At 39.5% G+C, this 19,015-nt stretch overlaps 1 protein-coding gene and 1 long non-coding RNA gene across 3 annotated transcripts in view; one reads left to right on the top strand and one right to left on the bottom strand.

Annotated features, from left to right (window-relative positions):
- The window catches only part of MKLN1 (muskelin 1), a 411,699-nt gene that overhangs the window by 207,556 nt on the left and 185,128 nt on the right, over positions 1 to 19,015 (top strand). The window lies entirely within an intron of this gene.
- On the bottom strand, positions 2,685 to 18,395 carry LOC135273815 (uncharacterized). Its single transcript, XR_010341612.1, has 4 exons — positions 18,192 to 18,395; positions 17,540 to 17,679; positions 15,420 to 15,495; positions 2,685 to 2,800 (listed from the first exon to the last, which is right to left on the bottom strand). It is a non-coding gene; the product is annotated as an uncharacterized LOC135273815 (long non-coding RNA).

Genomic DNA, 19,015 nt, shown 5'->3' with positions numbered 1-19,015 from the left:
GATATCCAGGCAGAAGTCTGCTGCAGGGTGGAGCCCTCATGAAGAACCTCTACTAAGGCAGTGCAGAGGGGAAATGTGAGGTGGAAGTTCCCACATGGAGTCTCCAATGGGGCACTGCCTAGTGGACCTGTGATAAGAAGGCAGTCATCCTCCAGGCCCCAGAATGGTAGATCCACTGACAGACTGCACCATGCACCTGGAAAAGCTACAGGAACTCATGGCCAGCCCATGAAAGCAGCCGCAGGGCTAGACCCTGCAGAACCACAGGGGCAGAGTTGCCCAAGGCCTTGGGAGCTTACCTCTTGCATCAGCATGCTCTGGATGTGAGACATGGAGTCACAGGAGATTATTTTGGAGCTTTAAGATTTAATGACTGCCCTGCTGAGTTTCAAACTGGCAATGGGGCCTATAGCCCCTCTGTTTTGGCCAGTTTCTCCATTTGGAATGGGAGAATTTACCAAATACCTGTACTCCTACTGTATCTTAAAAGTAACTAACTTGTTTTTGATTTTACAGATTCCTAGGCAGAAGGGACTTACTTTGTCTCAGAAGAGACTTTGGACTGTGAACTTTTGAGTTAATGTTGGAATGAGTTAAGACTTTGGGGTACTGTTGAGGAAGGATAATTCTATTTTGCAATTTGAAATGGAAATGAAATTGGGAGGGGACAAGGGCAGATGATATGGTTTGGCCCTGTGTCCCCACTCAAATATTATCTTGAATTATAATCCCCATGTGTCAGGGAAGGGATCTGGTGGGAGGTAAATGGATCGTGGGGACAGAATTTCCCCATGCTGTTCTCATGATAGTGACTAAGTTCTCAAGAGATCTGATGGTTTAAGTGTTTGGGACTTCCCTCACTGGATCTCTCTCTCTCCTACTGCCTTGTGAAAAAGGTGCTTGCTTCTCCTTTGCCTTCTGCCACGAAAGTAAGTTTTCTGAGGCCTCCCCAGCCATATGGAACTGTGAGTCAATTAAATCTCTTTTCTTCATAAAGTACCCAATCTTAGGTAGTTCTTTATAGCAGTGTGAGAATAGACTAATACAGAGAGTAAAACATGATAGCTACTGGGGGATGAAAAGACAACTGGGTCACTAGAGCTGCTGTGTCACCATAGCTGCTGTTATGCTTAAAAAATAATGATCCATTGTCCAGTTTTCCATAGGGTTCAATATGTCTCGATCTTTGAATTGCAAGGGAACTAGGGAGACTATGATTTCCAGGCTTTCCCTGTGTATCTTACAATAAACCCCATCACCTAAAATCGTATCCTGTAGACAAAGGAGAGTTAAGATGTACCAAGGAGCTCTGAGGGCCTAACTACTAGCAGCCTCCTGCAGATTTTGAAATTTCTTTTGTCTTCTATTTTATCTCAACACTGTTGATCTAAAAGGAAGAAGCTGAGGCAAAATTAATATAAGTAGAGTTTATTTGGGACAAGATTGAGGATTGCAACTCAGGAACATAGATTCTAGTTGCCCTGAATATACATTTTGAGTAGCAGCAGTCACAAGTGGATTTTTTTTTTTTGAGATGTAGTTTCACTCTTATTACCCAAGCTGGAGTGCAATGGCATGATCTTGGCTTACTGCAACCTCCGCCTCGTGGGTTCAAGCAATTCTCCTGCCTCAGCCTCCTGAGTGGCCAGGATTACAGGCACCCACCACCACGGTAAGCTAATTTTTGTATTTTTAGTAGAGATGAGGTTTCACCACATCAGGCCAGGCTGGTCTTGAACTCCTGACCTCAGATGATCTGTCCACCTCAGCCTCCCAAAGTGCTGGAATTATAGGCACGAGCTACCACACCCAGCTACAAGTGGATTTTTTTTTCTTTTTTTTTTTGAGACGGAGTTTCACTCTTGTTATCCAGGCTGGAGTGCAATGGCGCGATCTCGGCTCACCGCAACCTCCACCTCCTGGGTTCAGGCAATTCTCCTGCCTCAGCCTCCTGAGTAGCTGGGATTACAGGCACGCGCCACCGTGCCCAGCTAATTTTTTGTATTTTTAGTAGAGACGGGGTTTCACCATGTTGACCGGGATGGTCTCGATCTCATGACGTCGTGATCCACCCGCCTCGGCCTCCCAAAGTGCTGGGATTATAGGCGTGAGCCACCGTGCCCGGCCTACAAGTGGATTTTTAAAGGGAAAGAAGAGGCAGTTCCGGAGTTATTTACCAATAATTTACATTAACATAACATAAGCTATTGATTGGCTATACATTAAGCTATAGGGTATGGGTTATAATGTCTGGTGCAGCACCAGTAGGTTAATTTTTAGCTACTTGTGGCAATAGTAAGCAGTATAAAGAGATGAGTACATGGCTCAAAAGGGGGTATGTGTAGGACAAGATCGCTGTCTCACTTTAATACCTCTCTGGGTCTGATAACTGGAAAGGACTTGCATTTTTCAGATAAAAGTTCTTTTTTCATTTCTTCTTTTTGAAAGTAATGATGATCAAAATATGAGTGTCAAGGTGCCCCTCATTGCCAGGAAGGCTCATTCTCAGGTAGTCCTACCAATGTCATTGATTTATAACTGCTATCACTTACTGAATCACCTCTAGTCTTCAGTGTACCATGAATTTAGTTTTCTCAGAAGAAATAAAACAATGAGAGATACACAGTGGAAATATTTTGAGGTTCCCAGGCCTGTTAGAAAGTGACATTCTTTACTTACCACAAGAACAGAAATCTTGAAAGGAAACTATATAGAGAAGGGACCAAGCCAGTCTTTCCAAGGGGCTTTTTAATTGCCTCTATAAAGTCAACCTCCATTCTTCAAAGCAGTCTGGTCATATCTGAAAATATATCATTCCAGTCAAAGCTTTGGTAAAATAATCAGTGTCTCTAATTATATCTTGTTACAGAGAAAAGATTCTTATTAAATGTATGCAAATAACTAGATTGCCATAAAATAAGAGTACTCATGAATGGTTTCCAAATTTTGGAGCAATCAGGTACAGAGAAAGGCAAATGTTTCAATTTTGCTCACAAAGGTTATTTTTACCCAATAGCTATAAAGTATAAATAAATAGCTCAAAGGAAAACAAGTTTTCTTGACTCTGAAGACAAAATAAAAAGAAAACCAGCAACGTTTCAAACAAAATGACATAAAAATCATTTCAATCTTCTGTCAGCTCAGTCACTTGTAATTAATTCTTGTTCTGCTTGATGTTGAGTTAACAATCTAAGGAACACATCAGTTTATTACATACTTGAAAGTTGTTACTTAGTCCAATGATATAATCTCCAAAGTTATCAGAAACCTATATTCCAGAGTACTTGTTAGGGTCCTTTTCCATGAGTTTCCTTGAAGAAAAAGCAAATTTTGAATTATAGCCAATTGTAAACTGCTTTATAAGAAGAACAGAAATAAAACAATAATTGTTTTAGATGGCAAAAGACTTAGAATAGCCATGGTTAAAGATGCAATTGACAAGGAAATTTGGTTATTCCTGTGGTTTACAGCAGTTTAACATAATAATCATAATTATGACTGATAAAATATACCAAGACACATTAGAATTTTAGGAATCTCATACAATTTTGGAACACAATAACATTCATTCTAATATAACTCAAAGTTAAACACCATTTTTCTTGGACAATGCTTTCCAGATGACTTTAACTTTCTAAATATGCCTAATATTCCTCTCTTGGACTTCCAGGGGTTCCTTTTGGAAAAGACTTAATTTTAGAATTTTAAATTTGATTTTAGGAAATATGTCAATATTAAAAGTTTAAAACATTTGATCAAATAGGATCATAGGTCACTGTAAAACAATAGGCATTTATTTAGCCAAAGTGATAATTCAAAGATTCTAAAAAGCAAAACCTTTTACTCTTTAATAGAGAGTAAACTCAGTTTTCCAAACAATAAAAAAACCTAATAAAGATGGCATGAATCTCTCTTTCCCATTTATTTATTTTTACTCAAAAGGTGACCTTTTTTTTTGTTTCTTAAAAATACTTAAAAATCTTGTTCAACCCGGGAGGCGGAGGTTGCAGTGAGCTGAGATCGCGCCATTGCACTCCAGCCTGGGCAACCAGAGTGAAACTCTGCCTCAAAAAAAAAAAAAAAGATGTACAAATAGTCTTATCAGTAATGACATACAATGACATGTGTAGGCCCATAAAATAGGACCATTGATTTAGGAATATAAAACAAGGTAAGAGGTCTAATGCATTTTTTTAAAAATGAGTTTCTAAAATCAAACATTTAGTGGGTATCAGTAAGTTATTTTTGTAAGACCTCTTATGGCTCCACTGTCTTCTAGGCTGGGATAAGGCAGTAGTAAAATTCAAAGATCACAATAATAAGTATAAATTACATCTGGGTTATTATGAGTTTTATTAATTAAAAAAAGAGGAGGAGGAAGAGAAAAAAGAGGAAGGAATGAGGGAAGAAGAAAGAAGGTGAAGAAAGAAGAAGGAGGAGAGGGAGGAGGAAGAGAAGCAGGAAGAGGAGGGAGAAGAGAAAGAAGAAAAAGAAGACAATGGTTTTTCCTCCGCAGGATGGAAACTTTTATTATTCTAGTCAGCCAGAACTAGGGTGAGAGAAGCAAGGCACATAGGTCAGAAAATTCAAGGAAGCGATACTGTACAAGTGCCAGCTGCTCCCTTAACATGTCTGTGAGATCGAGTGCTTCCTAAGGAGTGGGGTGCCTGGGTGCCAGGGCTGGCACTTGCACAACCTTATTTTCTTAAATTATGTGCCGTAGGCACCATGCTTGCCTCTCCGTAGTCCCAGTTCTGTTTATATTAATTAATTCTGTCTTTATTTTCTTTGGCATTATTTTGTTCCTCCCATAGAACTTGTTCCATAGAAAAGCAACTAGTACTTTTATTTTTAGTCGTTCTTCTTTAATGATAATAGTATGTAAGGCTGTAATATACAGATGTTAATATAAAGCATTCTTTTCAATGTAGTTTTTTACTATTGGGTTTATATTGCTCTTTGCTCCAAAGAGCATCCATGAAGGACTCCTCAATTAATGAACAGGCTATTCTGATCACTTTTAAATTATTTATTTCTAGTTTTATTGAATGTGGCTACAAAAATCTCTCATTTCTATATTGCTAAGCCTTTCTTTGTGATCAAGTACATAGTCAATTTTTATAGCATTCTGTTGGATATGTGAAAAAATTCTATGTGTTTTACTTGAGAAATTTAAGATTATATATCTATTAAACTAAGTATGCTGATTGAAAAAAAATCTTGTTCAAAAGAGAAAACCAAATTTTACTTTTGCATCAGCATATTATTAATCCTAAAGTGAATTTCATTAAATCATTATAAATGAATCTATTCAATCTCATTTTTTTTTTGAGATGGAGTTTCCTTCTTGTAACCCAGGCTGGAGTGCAATGACATGATCTCTGCTCACTGCAACCTCTGCCTCCTGGGTTCAAGCAATTCTCCTGCCTCAGCCTCCTGAGCAGCTGGGATTACAGGCACCTATCACCATGCCCAGTTAATTTTTGTATTTTCAGTAGAGATGGGGTTTCACCATCTTGGCCAGGCTGGTCTCAAACTCCTCACCTCAAGTGATCCACCCACCTCACTCTCCCAAAGTGCTGGGATTACAGCCATGAGCCACTGCATCTGGTCCTCAGTTTTAACTGCACAAGATTCGATAACCTTAAAAATTTTTTCTATTAAAGAGCAGATTAATGCTGCAAGAAAACCTTGTTACTCTGAAACAGGGGTCCTGCATAGGTGTGCTTTAAATATCAATGCTCAATTTTTACAAAAACTTAATAATCTCTTTCTAATTTTAGCCAACTTTATCATAGACAAAATTCTTTTTATGAGATTAATCTTCTACAAACCTTCTACAACTTGCTTACACATTCAGTTTTGTCCTATATTTCATTTTTTTATATTAGCATTCTACTTAGGACAAAGATTTACTTTCCCACTTATCATTCTGACCAAAGTCCTTTCTTATGTAAAAGAAAATAATTCCCCTTTTCAACTTCTTTACTTCTTCCTTTGTATGTTCTCTATATGAAATTGTTTCTGGCTTAGTAGTTTTAGTTACATATATTAACCATATAGTTAACTCTTAGTAACCCTAATTTTCAGTTAAAGACCTAAAAAGTAAGCAACTTTAATTGTGTACCATCTGCAGAGCTCAGGACAAAGGACAGTGCTATGGAGACAATGCTTGGAGGATCCAACTCCTTGCCATATAGCCAAGAGGCACAGCTCAACTAGGGATGATGGGGCCCAGGCACTGTCCTCAGGGCCATTTGTCTAGTCCTCAGAATCTAAAGGCTCAAATCCAAAGACATAAGCTCACAAACAAATTAAGCAAATATCAAAAAAAAAAAAAATATATATATATATATATACCATAAAAGCAACGGCCTTATGACCTTAAAACATGTAGCAGAGACAGTATAAACCTGTCTAACCAATAGACCTAGGCAAACATGTCTAAATTAAAATTTGAAGACATTTCTATTTTACTTTACCAATAATTTTAAAACGATCTTAATTTAAACTCAAGGTTACTAAAGTCAAGTGACTGTGAAAGGCATTTGGGTTAGTTATTTAATTTATGAGCACGTTTTCTATAAGTCAATGGTACCATGTAGACAATATATAAATAGACATGTATACATGTACACATAATTGAGATAGACACAGAAAATGACTTTATAGCTTTAATTAAAAAATTTTAGCCACAATGAAACTGCTGGTGAACTGAGGTAAACAAAACAAAACAAAACAGAGAAAAAAATTTAAGTCATGAGACTGGTAAGACTCACTAGTTTAAAAGGACAGTTGGATTCAAACTGTACCTTTACAAATGGAAGAGTTTAAAGTTTATCTGTTCCAAATGGCTGAAACCTGTATTGAGTTTTAGAGAAAATGGAGTGGTAAATTTATGTCTCAAAGCACAAACAGAAAGAATTTAATCCTTTTCAAGGAAGACTTTGGATGTGTTGGAGGAAAATTAAAAATGGATGCCAAGGTAACCCCAAATCACAGGAATCTATCATTGGATTTTATAAGGAGACCACTTTCACTTAGATAAGTAGCTTTTAATTTAGTCTGTTTTCCAGTTGGATCACTGGGCTCAGAGCAGAGCCCATTAAGGAACAGGGCCAACAAAGCATTTATAGTTTTTTGACCCTAATAATTTAAATATGTGAAAAGCAGCTGCAATTGGAAGGCAGAGCATCTAGTTCTTTAAAAATTAAGGATTCCATTTTTAGACTGAATCCTGAGTCCCCCAAAAGAGGGAAACACCATGGGACTGAGCCATGGAACAGTTTCATGGTATAGTTCACTACAAAGACATTTCTCTAAGTTTTTAAACAGTGCCTTTCTTATTTTAATGAGCAAAAGAAACCAGTAACACCCTGTAGTAATAATAATAATCATTCACTATAAACAACTGCTGTCAGCCACTGCCAGTACTGTAGTACTCACCAGTAACTTGCTAGCCATCACACACACAAAGGTAAGTGCTCTCTCACAGAAGAAAGCAATATCTGGTACTCCTAAAAGCCAAAGGGATCAGGTGACACAATATCAAAGAAAGCAGAGTTTTGTGCTGGAAACTGTCATGGAGTCTCTCTATTACTCTTTAGACCCCACAGGAAGACAGAAGCCCCTAGAAAGGGAGTGAGGCATCTTTTTCTGTCTTCCTTAAGAAGTCTGAGTCAATAGAAGTCTCCTTTAGATCCTTTCATATGGTACTGAAGACAGCAGAGAGGAGAGAGGAGCTTGAATCTCATTTATGTTTGTTTTTAGAGAGAGAGGGTCTCTCTGTTCTTTGATGCTGAAAATAAATAAATAGATAAATAGAAACAGGGTCTTATTCTGTCACAGAAGCTGGAGTGTAGTGGCATGATTACAATTCACATAGCCTTGACACATTTTGGGCTTAAATGATCCTCCCACCTCAGCTTCCCAAGCAGCTGAGACTACACGCATGCGCTGCCATGCCCAGCTAAGTTTTGTTCTTACTTTTTGTAGAGACAGGGTCTCATTACATTGCCCAGGCTGGTTTCAAACTCTTGGACTCAAGCAATCTTCCCACCGTGGCCTCCCAAAGTGCTGGGATTACAGGCAGAACCACCATGCCTGGCTGAATCTGTTTCTATGAAGCTGATTTTTGACTATGGAGCTCTTAAAGAAAAACTTTTCAAGGAAGGGCCAAGGTGGCTGAACAGAAGCAGCTCCAGTCTGCAAGAAGCTCCCAGAAAGACCAATGCAGAAGGTGGGTGATTTCTGCATTTCCATCTAAGGTATCCCGTTCACCTCATTGGGACTAGTTAGACAGTGAGTGCGACCCACAGAGACTGAGCAGAAGCAGGGTGGGGCATTGCTTCACCCACGAAGTGCAAGAAGCTGGGGGACTTCCCTCCCCCAGTTAAGGGAAGACGTGAGGAACTGTGCTACCTAGCCTGGGTACTATGCTTTTCCCACGGTTTTTGCAATCCGCAGATCCAGAGGATCTGCCTATACCACCTATACCACCAGGGCCATGGGTTTCAAGCACAAACCTGGGAGGCTATTTGGTTAGGCACCAAGCACCAAGCTAGCTGCAGGAGTTTTTCTCATACCCCAGTGACACCTGACGTCCAGTGAGATGGAACCGTTCACTCCCCTAGAAAGGGGGCTGAAGCCAGGGCGCCAAGTGGTCTTGCTTAGCAGGTCCCACTCCTATGGAGCGCAGCAAGCTAAGAACCACTGGCTTGAAATTCTCACTGCTAGCATAGCAGTCTGGAGTCAACCCGGGACAATCGAGCTTGGTGGGGAGAGAGGCATCTGTTATTACTGAGGCTTTAGTAAGCAGTTTTCCCCTAACAGTGCCAAGATGACTGGGAGGTTTGGACTGGGCAGAATTCACCACAGCATGGCAAAGTGGCAGTGGCCAGATTGCTTCTCGAGATTCTTCCTCATGGGGCAGGACATTTCTGTAAGTCAGGGGCTTACAAATAAAACTCTCATCTCCCTGAGACAGAGCACTGTAGGGAGGGGTGGCTGTGGGTATAACTTCAGCGGACTTAATCGTTCCTGCCTGCTGGCTCTGAAGAGAGCAGCTAATTCCGACAAGGGGTATTCCAGCACAGTGCACCAGCTCTGCTAAGGGATGAACTGCCTCCTCAAGTGGGTCTCTGACCCCCATGCCTCCTGACTGGGAGAACCTCCCAACAGGGTTCCATAGACACCTCATACAGGAGAACTCCAGCTGACATCAGGCTAGTGCCCCTCTGGGATGAAGCTTCCAGAGGAAGGAGCAGGCAGCAATCTTTGCTGTTCTGCAGCATCCACAGATTATATAGGGTCTAGAGTGGACCTCCAGCAAACTGCAGCAGACTTGCAGAAGAGGGTCCTGACTATTAGAAGAAAAACTAACAAACAGAAAGCAACAACAATAACATGAACAAAAAAGACTCCCACGCAAAACCCCCATCCAAAGGTCATCAGCCTCAAAGAAGAAAGGTAGATAAATCCACGAAGATGAGGAAAAACCAGCACAAAAACACTGAAAATTCCAAAAACCAGAACTCCTCTTCTCCTCCAAATGATTGCAACTCCTCTCCAGCAAGGCAACAAAACTGGACAGAGAATGAGATTAATGAACTGATAGAAGTAGGCTTCAGAAGGTGGGTAATAACAAACTCCTCTGAGCTAAAGGAGCATGTTCTAACCTGATGAAAGGAAGCTAAGAACTGCATGAACTGCTAACTAGAATAACCAGTTTAGAGAGGAACATAAATGATCTGATGGAGCTAAAAAATATAGCACGAGAACTTCGTGGAGCATACACAAGTATCAATTGCCAAATCGATCAAGCAGAAGAAAGGATATCACAGATTGAGGATCAACTTGCTAAAATAAGGCATGAAGACAAGATTAGAGAAAAGAGAATGAAAAGGAACGAGCAGAGCCTCCAAGAAATATGGGACTATGTGAAAAGACCAAAGCTATGATTGACTGGTGTACCTGAAAGTGATACAGAGAATGGAACCAAGTTGGAAAACACACTTCAGGATATTATTCAGGAGAACTTCTCCAACCTAGCAAGACAGGCCAACATTTAAATTCAGGAAATACAGAGAACTCCACTAAGATACTCCTCAAGAAGATCAGCTCAAGACACATAATCATCAGATTCTCCAAGGTTGAAACAAAGGAAAAAATGTTAATGGCAGCCAGAGAGAAAGGTCACTTTGCGTACAAAGGGAAGCCCATCAGACTAACAGCAGATATCTCTACAGAAACTCTACAAGCCAGAAGAGCAAGGGGGCCAATATTCAACATTCTTAAAGAAAATAGTTTTCAACCCAGAATTTCATACCCAGCCAAACTAAGCTTCATAAACAAAGGATAAATAAAATCCTTTCCAGAAAAGCAAATACTGAGGGATTTTGTCACCACCAGGCCTGCCTTACAAGAGCTCCTGAAGGAAGCACTAAATATGGAAAGGAAAAACTTGCACCAGCCACTGCAAACCCATACCAAAATAGACCAAAAACATGCCAAAAAGATCAGTGACACTATGAAGAAAATGCATCAACTAATGTGCAAAATAACCAGCTAGCATCATGATGAAAGGATCAAATTCACACATAATAATATTAACCTTAAATGTAAATGGGCTGAATGCCCCAATTAAAAGACATAGACTGGAAAATGGGATAAAGAGTCAAGATCCATTGGTATGCTATATTTAGGAGACCCATCTCATGTGCAAAGACAAAAATAGGCTCAAAATAAAGGGATGGAGGAATATTTACCAAGCAAATGGAAAGCAAAAAAAAAAAAAAAAAAAAAAAAAAAAGCAGGGGTTGCAATCCTAGTATCTGACAAAACAGACTTTAAATCCACAAAAAAAGGCAAAGAAGAGCATTACAGAATGGTAAAGGGCTCAGTGCAACAGGAAGCGCTAACTATCCTAAATATATATGCACCCAATACAGGAGCCCCCAGATTCATACAACAAGTTCTTAGAGACCTACAAAGAGTTTTAGACTCCTACACAAAAATGGTGGCAGACTTTAAATAACACCTCACTATCAATATTAGACAGATCAACATGACAGAAAATTAACAAGGATATTCAGGATTTGAACTCAGCTGTGGATCAAGTGGACCTAATAGACATCTACAGAACTCTCCACCCCAGATCAACAGAATATACATTCTTCTCAGCACCACATGGCACTTATTCTAAAACTGACCACATAATTGGAAATAAAACACTCTTCAGCAAATGCAAAAGAATGGAAATCATAACAAACAGTCTCTCAGACCACAGTGCAATTAAATTAGACCTCAGGATTAAGAAACTCACTCAAAACTGCACAACTACATGGAAATTGAACAACTTGCTCCTTAATGACTTCTGGATAAATAATGAAATTAGGGCAGAAATAAAGAAGTTCTTTGAAACCAATGAGATCAAAGAGACAACATCCCAGAATCTCTAGGACACAGCTAAAGCAGCATTAAGAGGGAAATTTATGGCATGAAATCCCCACATCAGAAAGCTGGACAGATCCGAAATCAACACTCTAACATCACAATTAAAAGAACTAGAGAAGCAAGAGCAAACAAATTCAAAAGCTAGCAGAAGACAAGAAATAACTAAGATCAGGGCAGAACTGAAGGAGACAGAGACATGAAAAACCCTTCAAAAAAAAAATCAATGAATCCAGGAGGTGGTTTTTTTAAAAAAATTAACAAAATAGATAGACCCCTAGCTAGACTAACAAAGAAGAAAAGAGAGAAGAATCAAATAGACACAATAAAAAATGATAAAGGGGATATCACCACTGATCCCACAGAAATACAGAATACTACCATCAGAGAATACTATAAACACCTCTACACAAATAAACTGGAAAATCTAGAAGAAATGGATAAATTCCTGGACACATATACCCTCCCAAGACTAAACCAGGAAGAAGTTGAATCCTTGAATAGACCAATAACAAGTTCTGAAATGGAGGCAGTAATTAATAGCCTACCAACCAAAAAAAGCCCAGGACCAGACAGAGTCACAGCTGAATTCTACCAGAGGTACAAAGAGGAGATGGTACTCTTCTTCTGAAATTATTACAAACAACAGAAAAAGAGGGAATCCTTCCTAATTTATTTTATGAGGCCACAGTCCTCCTGATACCAAAATCTGGCAGAGATACAACAAAAAAAGAAAATTTCAGGCCAATATCCCTGATGAACATCAATGTGAAAATCCTCAATAAAATACTGGCATACTGAATCCAGCAGCACATCAAAAAGCATATCCATCATGACCAAGTCAGCTTCATCCTTAGGATGCAAGCCTGGTTCAACATATGCAAATCAATAAATGTAATCTATCACATAAACAGAACCAATGACAAAAACATGATTATCTCAATAGATGCAGAAAAGGCCTTCGATAAAATTCAACACCTTCATGCTAAAAACTCTCAACAAACTAGATATTGATGGAACATATCTCAAAATAAGAGCTATTTATTGTAAGGTCTGTTTTTGCCGAGGATAAAACAAAGAAACTGAGGCCAGAATGAAAATAATTCAATGCAAAGGAATTTATTCAGCCTCCCGGGTGAGGTTCTGCGGTCCGACAGGAGGGGCTGGAGAAGTTGCATGGACTCCTCTTAGACGTGGGGTTTTATACAGAGTGAGGGAGCTGGATTGGTTGTGGGAGAGCAGGACTGCTATTGGGTAAGTTACAAGCCTTTACCTAGGACTTGGCTTGTTGTTGGTTGGAATTACTCGGCTGCTATTGGTTGTTAAGACTCGGCTGCTATTGGTTGTTAAGACTTGGCTGCTATTGGTTGTTAAGACTCGGCTGCTATTGGTTAGCAAGAGGCTAGGGTTACCACACCTTGTCTGCATACTGGGCTCTTTTAAGGGAAGGTCAGGCTGTGCAAGCATGGGAGAAGGGAACAAGCCTGAGCATGTCTGAGCTTGCCTGAGCTTGTCCGGGCTTGTCTGAGCTTTTGAAAAAAAAGAGGGGGGTGTGCGTCCGTGCTCCCGGCGAGGCAACTGGCCTTACATTTATGACAAACCCATAGCCAATATCATACTGAAGGGGCAAAAGCTGGAAGCATTCCCTTTGAAAACTGGCACAAGACAAGGATGCCCTCTCTCACCACTCCTACTCAACTCCTATTCTCACCATCTTATTTGAAGTTCTGGCTAGGGCAATAAGGCAAGAGAAAGAAAGAAAAGGTATTCAAATAGGAAGAGAGGACGTCAGTTGTCTCTGTTTCCAGATGACATGATTGTATATTTAGAAAACCCCATCATCTCAGCCCCCAAATTCCTTAAGTTGATAAGCTACTTCAGCAAAGTCTCAGGATACAAAATCAATGGGCAAAAATCACAAGGATTCCTATACACCAATAATAGAGAAGCAGAGAGCCAAATCATTAGTGAACTCCCATTCACAATTGCTACAAAGAGAACAAAATACATAGGAATACAACTTACAAGGGATGTGAAGGACCTCTTCAAGGAGAAACATAAACCATTGCTCAATGAAATGAGAGGACACAAATAAATGGAAAAAAAATTCCATGCTCATGGATAAGAAGAATTAGTATCATGAAAATGGCCATACTGCCCAAAGTAATTTATAGATTCAATGCTATTCCCATTAAGCTACCATTGAGTTTCTTCACTGAATTAGAAAAAAACTACTTTAAATTTCATATGGAAACAAAAAAGAACCTGTATAGCCAAGACAATCCTAAGCAAGAAGAACAAATCTGGAGGCATCATGCTACCTGACTTCAAACTACAAGGCTACAGTAACCAAAACAGCATGGTACTGGTACCAAAACAGATATATAGACCAATGGAACACTACACATCCACAACCATCTGATCTTCAACAAACCTGACAAAAACAAGCAATGGGGAAAGGATTCCCTATTTAATAAACAGTGCTGGGAAAACTGGATCCCTCCTTTACACCTTATATAAAAATTAACTCAAGATAGATTAAAGATTTAAATGTAAAACCCAAAACCATAAAAACCCTAGAAGAAAACCTAGGCAATACCATTCAGGACATAGGCATGGGCAAGGAACTCATGACTAAAACACCAAAGCAATGGCAACAAAAGCAAAAATTCACAAATGGGATCTAATTAAACTAAAGAGTTTCTGCACAGTGAAAGAAACTACCATCAGAGTGAACAGGCAACCTACAGAATGGGAAAAAAATTTTGCAATCTACCCACGTGTCAAAGTTCTAATATTCAGAATCTACAAGAAACTTAAACAAATGTACAAGAAAAAAAAAACCCATCAAAAAGTGGGCAAAGGATATGAACAGACACTTCTAAAAGAAGACATTTATGTGGCCAACAAACCTATGAAAAAAAGCTCATCATCACTGGTCATTAGAGAAATGCAAATCAAAACCACAATGAGATACTATCTCATGCCAGTTAGAATGGCAATTATTAAAAAGTCAAGAAACAACAGATGCTGGTGATGCTGTGGAGAAATAGGAACGCTTTTACACTGTTGGTGGCAGTGTACATTAGTTCAGCTACTGTGGAAGACAGTGTGGCGATTCCTCAAGGATCTAGAACCATAAATACCATTTGACCCAGCAACCTCATCATTGGCTATATACTGAAAGGGTTATATATCATTCTGATATAAAGACACATGACATATGTGTTTGCTGCAGCACTATTTACAATAGCAAAGACTTGAAACCAACCCAAATACCCATCAATGGTAGACTCGATAATGAAAATGTGGCACATATACACCATGGAATACAACGTAGCCACAAAAAATGATGAGTTCATGTCCTTTTGCAGGGACATGGATGTATCTGGAAGCCATCATTCTGAGCAAACTAACACAGGAACAGAAAACCAAACACCATATGTTCTCTCTCATAAGTGAGGGTTGAACAATAATACATGGACACAGGAAGGGGAATATCACACGCTGAAGCCAGTCGGGGTGGGGCCAAGGGGAGGGAGAGCATTTGGACAAATACCTAATGAATGTGGGGCTTAAAACCTAGATGACAGTTGGTAGGTGCAGTACACCACCATGGCACATGTATACCTATGCAACAAACCTGCACGTTGTGCACATGTATCTCACAGTTTAAAGTAAAATTTAAAAAACAAAAACTTTTCAAATCTCTCATTATCAGGTATTAGCCAGCACAAATAGCTATATTCCTGGTTTTTGAACTTTTTTTAAAAAAAAAACAAAAACAAAAGTACCCTTCCAAATGACTCACCAAAACCAACAAGCCTCAATCAAGGTCATGACTTAACCAAAGATGCATGGGGCATCTTCAAAGGAGGTACAACACAGTCCTCACAACAGCCAGAATCACCCCAAAGACAGCTCAAAGAAAGGAAAGTTTCACTATCCACAAGTGAAGTACAACTCACATTGCTATCTGGCATGATTTCCAGGATCTTAGCTTCTTAGCTGGGTGCTCATGAAGGCCCAAATGCTCTGTATGTCCTACAAATGGATAAAGACAGGAAATCAAAAGTTGTCCATGGAAGGGATAAGGCTCAACAACAAACGGTATCCCAAAAGGTCAAGAACCATACAATAATTTAAAACAAATGGGACTAGCTCCCTGGCCAGGAATTGAGCCCAGGCTATAGTGATGAAAGCACTAAATCCTAGCCATTATACCACAGGGTAGAGTGTTTTCTTTGTTTTTGTTTTCATTTTTTTGTTTGTTTGTGTGTTTGTTTTTTTGTAAATCTTGCAGGGAATTCAAAGCAGGCAGTTTAAGCATTTAAGGATTTTAACTTTTTTTAGATCCGATCTTACCTGGAATGCTGCTTCACTAATTCCCTGAAGGTTAGCATTTTAAAGACATGATAAGATTTAAAGGGTACTTTCTGATAGTGGGTCAATAAATCAGTGTGTATTAGTTCATTCCCACATTGCTATAAAGAACTACCGAGACTGAGTAATTTATAAATCAAAGAGGTTTAATTGACTCACAGTTCTGCATGGCTGGGGAGGCCTCAGGAAACTTACAATCATGGTGGAAGGTGAAGGAGAAGCAAGCACCTTCTTCACAAGGCAGCAGGAGAGAGAAAGCCAGAAAAGTAACTGCCAAACACTTTTAAACCATCAGATCTCATGAGAACTCCCTCACTATCATGAAAACAGCATGGAGGTAACTGCCCCCACGATCCAATCACCTCCTACCAGGCTTCTCCCCTGACACACGGAGATTGCAATTCGAGATGACATTTGGTTGGGGACATAGAGCCAGACCATATCACAGTGTCATTCACTAGACCTAGTTAGAAAAAATTTTCTTGGATCTGCATTTTTATAGTCTCAGCAGTCTTATTCCCATTCTGTTGTTGTTCTGTTTGTTCCTTCTGCTCTAGATTTAAGTTCATTTCCCCTGAGAGAAGGAAGTGTGTGCATTGTGAGATTAAAAAAAAAAAAATCTCTGCCTAAGAGATATATGGAAGCCAAGGGAAGAGGCAGAAAGAGATGAGTTCAGATCACAGGGCTGGAAGGAAAAGGAGGATCTGGGGATGAAAAGGAGAAAGCCTCTGAAGTCTTTTTAAATAGTTTCAAATATCCCCTTGTTTACCTCTTGAATAAAGGCGATTTTTTCTTTCAGGATTTCTTTTAAAAGTTTTTAAGTGTCACTGGAAGTAAGGCTCCTATTTATATGTCTGGTTGTAAAACCAGCTCTTTCCATTGGTATGCACAAAAAATTACTGAAGGTATATCAAAAGATCCCCATTTTTGGTCATTGTTGCCTATCATCATGCCAGGTTAGAGAGGTCCACTTTCCCAGATGCTACAAGAGAGTAAGCTGTAAATCGTATATGTAATCGTATATGTAATTCCAGCTGGTATTTCTAAAAAGAGTGTTTGGGTTTTGAATACTCTTATTATTGATTTCACGTAATTCAGAAACTTTTCAAAAATGACCAAAGTCAGGAATGTGTTTAGAATCAAAGTGTGACATGACTTGGACTGTCTCTAATTGTCAGATGGCAGCAGAGTCCTCAAGGATGAGGACAACTGGATTGTCTATAATTGTCAGATGGCAGAGTCCTCAAGGTACAAGGTGCCAGACCCTCATAGTATGCCCATCTGAAAGAGCAAAAGGGGTATACTTTTTAGGAACTAATAGGAATTGGTCAAAATTAAAGGCAAATTCAGAATTTTCAAGAAATAGGCAGCTGCTATCTCAAAAGCATACTATCTAAAATGAAACCACTGGTACCATCTGCCAGTTCCTTTACTTGAACCTCTCCTGTGAGACAGAGGTGAAAAAAACTTGACCCAAACCCCTGGTTCTGAGGCAGACGCAGAAAAACTATGACTTGCACCTCTGCTGTGAGACAAAGGGGGGAAAAAGGCAGTTCCCTGCAGAGCTCTTTACCCAAATCTCCTGTCCAAAGACAGAGAAGGAAGCCCTCAATCTGAAAGAAAAAAGAGAGGGTTTGAAAAACAGCCCAAATAAAGTGTAGACCTTCAACCAAAGAGTGGGAGGTCCAAATTCAGGAGATCTCACCTGAAACACCTGAAGGCACTTCTGAAGGAGGAGAGTTCACACTGGTATCAAGTGCTGCTTTCAGAGAGAAACACCAGGTGGCTGGGGGAGTCACTGAATCCTGCTGACTTACTCCAGATGTTTAACCTATAAGGGAGAAGCTGAGGCAAAATTCATATAAGTTGGGAGTTTATGTGGGCCAAGCTTGAGGACTGCAACCCCGGAACATAGATTCAAGTTGCCCTGAATATACACTCTGAGTAGCAGCAGTTACAAGTGGATTTTCAAAGAGAAAGATTTTTACAAGTGGATTTTAAAGGGAAAGATGATCTTGAGTTATTTACCAATAATTGACCTTAAAATAAAATAAGCTACTGATTGGCTATACATTATTAAACTACAGGATGTGGGTTATAATGTCTGGTGCAGCATTAATTAGTAGGTTACTGTTTAGCTTCTGTGGCAATAGTAAGTAGTTTCAAGAGACAAATACACGGCTCAAAAGCTGTGTATTTCACAGCTGTTTCACTTTAATGCCTCTCTGGGCCTCATAATTTAAAAGGATTTGCATTTCTCAGATAAAGTTCTTAACATTTAAACAAATTTTCATCTCAGTATCATAATATAACTGTCTGTATTTATGTTAACATAGGAATGCTTTAAATTATTTTACCATTTATAAAATTTGTGATGCAGGAAAGCCACGCTATCCTGAGTCTTCACCTTCTGCGTAGCAATCATACCCGAAGGATACATGTTTGTAGTCTGAGAAGTGCTGGCATTCTTTTTCCTTTGCAACTCAGAAGTCACTAATTCAAGTCTTCTTTTAGCACTGTTCATTCATTCTTTGATAAATATTTACTGAACATCTATTTGCTAGACACGTCAACAGGACTGAGGATACAACTGTGAACAAGGTATGTATGAGTCTTATCTTCATGGGAGCTATCATCTAGAGAGAAAGAGAAATAAAGAGGAAATTTAAATACAGTGTGATGTGTGCTAAGATAAAGAGGGAAACTGAGTGTCAAGAGAAGTGTAAAAAATGTCACCTATCCTGTGTTAGCTTGCACAGGAAAAAAAAAAATGAAGAAAAATGTTACCTAACCCCATAGCAGGTGATGAAGAAAGATTTTCAGCCAGATGCAGTGGCTCACACCTGTAATCCCAGCACTTTGGGAGGTTGGGCCGAGGCAGGAGGATCACTTGAGCCCAGGAGTTCAAGACCAGCCTGGACAACAGAGTGAAACCCTGTGTCTACAAAAAAATTTAAAAAGTAGCTTGGTGTAGTGATGTGTGTCTGTGGCCCCAGCTACATGGGAGGATGAGGCAGGATGATCCTTTAAACCCAGGAGGTCAAGGCTGCAATGAGCCATGTTCATGCCACTGTACTCTATCCTGGGTGACAGAGTCAGAATGAGAGCCTGTCTCAAAAAAACTTCCAGGACAAAACAGTCTACAGGATGAGCTGGAGTTAGCCAGGTAAAGTATAGGAAA

Source organism: Aotus nancymaae, unplaced genomic scaffold (genome assembly GCF_030222135.1).
Source record: "Aotus nancymaae isolate 86718 unplaced genomic scaffold, 86718_ANA_hifiasm-v0.15.2.pri h1tg000002l, whole genome shotgun sequence".
NCBI lineage: Eukaryota > Metazoa > Chordata > Mammalia > Primates > Aotidae > Aotus > Aotus nancymaae.
The sequence above is the reverse complement of the archived record's forward strand: the minus strand, read 5'-3'. Positions and strand labels throughout refer to the sequence as shown.